Raw genomic sequence first — 6,558 nt, forward strand, 5'->3', positions numbered from 1 at the left:
TTGTAATATAACCAATAAAAAAAAAAAAAAAGTATAGCGCACCAGACCCGGGGGTATTCGGGCGCAAAAGCAAAAAGACGGTTGTTCAACTTAAGTTACAGGTTACATATTAAACATGGAGGTACAGCTGTGGTTACAAGGCTGTAGACATGTGTACAAGCAAATATACAAATATACAAGATGAGCAGAAAGCAAAGCAGATATACAAGATAAACATAAAGTCCCAGGTGTCAGTGGGGGGAGGTTATGTGTCATGTTCTTTTAGCCATTGAGTCAGATTGGATCTGAATTGCCGGTAGGGGAGATCTTCCCTTAGAGCAGGGGGCAGAGCGTTCCAATATTGTGCTGCTTTAACAGCGAAGCTGCTCCCACCAGATTTAGTGAGTTTGAATCTGGGTACTAACAGGAGGTTGGAGTTGGCTTTCCTTAAGGGGCGAAAGGCTGTTTGTCTGGTAAATCTGTCTGTAAGATATTGCGGAGCTGCGTGGTTGAGGCATTTGTGTGTAAGGGATGCTATTTTAAGGAGGATTTTGTCTTTTGTGGAGAGCCAGTTGGTGGATCTCCTAAGGTCTGATATGTGGGCGCTTTTAGGGAAGTTTAGGGCGGCTCTCAGGGCATTATTTTGGAGTGTCTGTATTTTGGTGATGATGTGTTTGTTGCTGCCTATGTAGAGGGCGTTGCAGTAGTCTAACTTTGACAGGATTAGTGCCCTTGCTAGGGTGACGCAATTATTGGGTGAGAGGAAAGGCTTGGCTGCTCTGATTAACTTGCAGGTGTAGGAGGTGGCTGAGGCCATGGCACTCACTTGTTTGCCAAAGGTGAGCGTGGAGTCTAAATAGAAACCAAGTGTTTTAACTACTTTAGCCACAATAATGTTGTTATTGTCAATTATGAAGGAGTTATAGTTGGGGCCTAATTATTTGATGTTAGAGGATGTGCCTAGAATGACGAGTTTGGTTTTGTCATCATTCAGGCATAGTCCATGGGAGGCCATCCATGCCTGGATGATGAGGTAGATTCTGTTCACAAAGGCCAAATCCATTTCATAATCTCCCGTCAACGGGATGAGGATCTGTGTATCATCTGAATAGTTTGTGTAGGTGATACCTAGACCGTCTAGATCATCGAAAAGGGGCTTTGTGAAAATATTGTAAAGGGTGGGTGATACACATGATCCTTGGGGTACGCCGCATAAAATAGGTGCGGGGTCTGCAGCTGCTAGGGGTGAGAAGACTCGAATTGTCCTGTTGTTTAGGAAGGACTGGATCCAAGCGACTGCTTCATGGGAGAAGCAGGCTGCCGTGACCAAGTGTTTGCTGAGTATTGCATGGTCTACCAGGTCGAATGCGGCAGAGAGGTCAAGGAGTAGTAGGAGTAAAGTGGTGCCTTTATCTCTTAGTGTATCTATTTGTGCCTTGAGGTCTAGGAGTGCAGTCTCAGTACCATGCTGTGGTCTGAAGCCTGACTGTCAAACTCCTAGGAGGTGGTTTAGTTCCAGGTGGTGCTGAATTTGTATATAGGCTACTTTATCTAAGATTTACAGTAGGAACGGCACAGTGGTATGGGGCTGTAATTGGTAGGGATGGAGGGATCCATGGTTTGTTTTTTGAGGAGGGGGAGGACCCAGGACTGTTTTAGGTTGTTAGGTATAGTGCCTGATGTGAAAGAGGTGTTTATAAGTTTAGTGATGAAGGGTGAGAGTTCACGGGTGGCATCTTTTATGATTTGGGCTGGACATGGTTCGCACTGGCAGTTGGAAGGTTTGAGAGTGAGGATGACTTTCTCGACTTCTTTAATGGAGACTTTACGAAAGTAGAAGGGAGGGATGTCCAGTGTGGGGGGAGAAGGGGTGCATTTCAGAGTTGGTGGTGAATTGGTAATTACCTATATGGGGTGCATGTGTTGACAGTATTTGGGCCAGTTATGGTAGCTTTTTTGTTACTGATCTTTGTCTGAAGCATTGTTATCTTGTTGGCAAGGGCATTTTGTATGCCTATGCACCAGTACTTATCCTTGAGGCAGGAATCAGGGGTTTGGATGGGGGATTCTACTTCCTTTTCGATGGCGAACAGTTCTTTGGTGTTAGATTTAGCTTGAGTGATACGGGTATTGTAGGATGTTTGTTTCGCAAGGATGATTTATTTTTGTAGAGAGTAGCTTGTTTCTTCAAGTTGTTTTTGTTGGTGTCTGAGGGGTCTGATCTCCAAGTTTTTTCACTCAGGCGTTTCTTTTGTCTAATGTCTTTCAGTAGGGGTGTGAATCAGGTATTTAGGTGTTGGCAGGGTTTGCTCTTCCTAATTTTCAGTGGTGCGATAGTGTCTAGAGAGGCTAGCATCACTTCATTGTACTTTTCTACCATGGTGGCAGGATCAGACTGATCTCAGATGGAATTTAAGGTGGGGAGAATGAAGGGGAATGAGATTTTGAAGGGTAATATTTTTTTTGTTTCTGGTAGGTGCGTGGGCGCTAGGGTGCTATTGTTTATGGGTGTGAAGGCTTCTAGTGTGAAGGATACCATATAGTGGTCAGACCATAACTGCGGCTTTATGGAGGTGATAGTACTTGGGCAGTTATGTTCGGCAATCCAATCAAGAGTCCTTCCTTTGATATGTGTAGGTTCAGTAATCGGGCTAGGATGGGAAAAAGGTGTTACAGGGAAGGGGATAACACGTCTGAACCCTCAGTGTCCATCTTCCACTCCCCGAAGACTTCTCACCCAGGTGATCCTCCCCCACTGGTCCACTCCCAGGAACTGGATCCAACAGCAATGGCCATGTCCTGGCCACCTGGATGACAGATCTCCAGGGGCCAGCGAGTGAGACACCATGAGGTTTCTCGCACCAAGCACTGCAACACAACAGCTTCTCTGAGAGCCAGTTTAGCAATGTACTGCTATTGGATCAGGCCCTCTGAAACTACTACTGTGTTGATTTGGCACAGTCATAAAAGCAGAGTAACATAACAACTTCTATTTCTAAACCGTCAGTGAAGGTCAGAGCAAACCTTATTGGGACCCATGTCATTTGAGTAACCCTTTTCTACCTCTGACTTTTTAAATCAAACTACACTTTGCATGATATTTGCAAGGAAAAATAAACAAACAAAAGGACACCATCCTGCATCACGCATACGCCTGTGCTAGCAAATAGTGCTTCTGATGCCACTGGGCAGGTCGCAGCCCAGAAACAACTAGATACAGAAGAGTGTGGCATGAAGAATATATGTCTTCTCCATTGGCAAAGGGGGCAATTAATGCTTTGGCAAATTATTACATTTGCCATCTTTGCTAGGCCTTGCTTATTGTTTATAGGCTATAAAAAAGCGTTTTCAAACTTTGTTGTTCTTGACATATGTTGATCTCAGTGTTTCTCACTATATTGGTTGTGCATACACTGTTTTCTGTTCCAGCAGTAACAGTTTATCACCGGCCGGTTGACAGTGCTTTGTTGCCTTACAGTTGTTGGCTGATACACTGATGTTAAAACTTATATTAATGCTGCATATGGTGATCTTAGTATACTGAAACAATGTTATGTGATGTCACTTCCTGTTTTGTCAAGGGGTGAAAGGTCATGTGCCATCCCTTCCTATGATGTCACTTGGGGCATGGTCAAATGATATCCCTTCTTGTGATGTCACCAGAAGTCAAGGGCTTTTTGTAAAAGCAAACAAAAATATCGAGGCTGAGTACCCCAAAGGAAATACACCAAACACGGGCTTATAAAGATTCACAGATCTTTATTCAAATAACTGTACAGTTCACAAAGAAACAAAGTATCAGATAGCTATCTGGCCCTCAGTACATCACAGCGAATACCAGCCCTTTCGGTGTGAGAAGTGAGAGGTACTGGACGTCTAGACATTTACATCTTTTATACATTTTCCTATCGTAATGTCCAACCGCTCTGCAAGTTAATAATTCTCGGTCTAGGGTTCGTGCCGAGTTCACCTCTAGTTTATCCAACTATATGCACGTGGATTATTTCCAGTTTGTACAACAACAAGTCACAATGGAAACAGTGTATCTTCGGATTTAACATTAAGCCTTAGTACACGTCCTATACAATGTAGTTCAACAAGTGTTCACGTTTAGTATTTAAACAACATTGTATTTGATGTATGTCCACGAATCAGACTTGTTGACGTGGGTAATCCTCGATCTACAGGTCAAATGTAGGACAAGGTCTCATTACATGACCCTAACATTTGGCCTACGGGCAGTTTAGACATTAACTTTTGTGCGAAGGTCAGGACGGCTAGGTTACAAGCGAGAAACACTGTCCACCATTTTAGAACACAGAGTGACTTTGAAATGGAAATCAAAATGGCGGATGGACCTAAAATGGCAGCTAAATCAATCTAAGATCAGAACTTTGCAACACGGATTTCTTCGCAGAGCGACTGGGCTTAGGCAAATATATACAATAAAGGAGGTACAATAAGATATCCCGTTTAACAGTGTGATGTCACTTCTGCTACAGGCATTTTGGTGAAATTACGGACCTGGGCTAAGGGCTACTAGCATTCTGAGATCATTTAAAAGAAGTGGATGGAGTTGGATGAACTATGGAATGAAATTATGGCAGCAACAAGAACAGGGGTGATTTAGGATTAAGTATGGAATGTAGTATATTTTTTAACTTTTAGTTTATTACATCTTTAACCAAAGGTAATACATTGAATGATGTATCCTGGGTAAAGGATACACAAACATATGAAGGTGCTGTAGGGGTTGATGAAGATAAAGGACATTGGATGATCTGCTAATGCCACCAGGTGATTGTTTCTATTTGATCGAGCATATTGCCATTGAGTTTAGTTGAGGTTTTGAGGCCAAAGAAGAGTATTCCTGTTGGTATCTAGTCAAGTGACGGAACCGAGATGAAGCACCATTGGCACTTGACACCAAACCCAAAGGCACACAGTAGCGAGAGAGAGGGGGGATTGTATGTTTGATTGACACACGTGGCATTTGTCAAGAATGCCTCTTCAAAGCCAGAATTGAAAATTGAACAGCTTGCTCAGTTGGTTTGGCTCCCATGTAGAGTACCCACTTTCAATGCTGCCCGTCCTGTGGCACAAAATTCCCATGGAAGTACACTCAATGCCTGTGCATTACTTGCCTTCCAAGGGATCATGCTGAGTCTGTGTCAAGCGTGTCAGCTCTTCAAACTGAAGACTTTCAAACAATGTCAAACAAAATAAATAGTGTATGCCATGCAAGCAGAAACATCACAGGGTCAGAGTTCAGTTACTGCAGCAGAGCTCGTGGTCGAAGAACATTAGTTCAGAAAGTGATACAGACCGCAAAATTTAGAGGAAACATCAGGGGTTTCCTCTCAGCAAGCCCCTGGCTCTGGCACACATCATGTAGTTCCACTGGCTTCCAAAAGTCTGAACCCTCTAAAATTAGGGTCAAGCCAACAACAGACAAGATCATTCCTGAAACAGATATTGAACAAGCAACAACGGGGACATAGAGTAAAACGGACAATAAATGATAAAAAAACACTCAACACCACCAACTTCTGATGCACCTACAAAGATAAGTACAATTAACACATCAGACCATGGAAAACATAAAAAGACCAAGGAATGCAGCTAAGACAAAACAAGACACACACATAGGGGCCAAACCAATGGAGGTTTCGACTGTGAAACCTCAGGCATTGTTACACTCAACGTATACAGAGAGCGAAGGGACTCATTTGGGTGTATTGCAAAAGAAATGCCTTGCAAGCTTTTCTAAGTCTGGGGAAGAAGTTGGGGAAGTAGTAGCACCCCTTGAAATAACAAGTGCATAAGGAAAAAGCAAATAATGGTCCAAGAAACTGATTAGCTCTACTGTGGTCAGGATGGTTCTTTGAATGTACTATTATGAACAATTTCCCAAAAAAAGAAAAATCTAACTTCTGCCAAGAGAGTTAAACACATAGGAGAATGTCCTCAACATGAGGAAGATTATTTTGAACAGAAAGACACCTGCAGTGAGCAGGATGTCATATTCGATGGGGAATGTCATAAACCCTGAACATGAACCTCTATCCTCTGAAACCACCTGCCACCTGCAACCTGCAACCTCACAATGCAGCCTCACAATGAAGATCACTGATGTATTAAATCAGGTCGATTTGGCAATCAAACAAATGAGTCAGATATAGAATCAGACTTCATTGAAGACATTCTGCTCGAACATACCTCTTCTAAAATACATTCAGAAAAGAGTGAGACTGTCACTCTACTATCTTATATTAATACAAAGCCTCACCCAAGCGACCTGCCATACATAAGAAGTCACCTACCACTGGACTAAGTAGTTGTCACCACAACTAGAAAAACATGTTGTATCCCAATGACTAACAAAGAGTATCCAGTGCATATTAGGTGAGAACTGCCAATGCCACCAAATAAATTGCATGATCTACAAGGGCCCAGTGGACTGATATTGCAGAGCTCATTAAAGAAGTCCCAGTCTTTGTGAGGGGAATATTGAGGGGAAGCAATTGGCAAATGCAGTGATTAACAGTTTACTTCACTTTTTTAAAAATATTTATTTGT

Source organism: Ambystoma mexicanum, chromosome 7q (assembly GCF_040938575.1).
Source record: "Ambystoma mexicanum isolate Mex_15411 chromosome 7q, UKY_AmexF1_1, whole genome shotgun sequence".
Taxonomy (NCBI): domain Eukaryota; kingdom Metazoa; phylum Chordata; class Amphibia; order Caudata; family Ambystomatidae; genus Ambystoma; species Ambystoma mexicanum.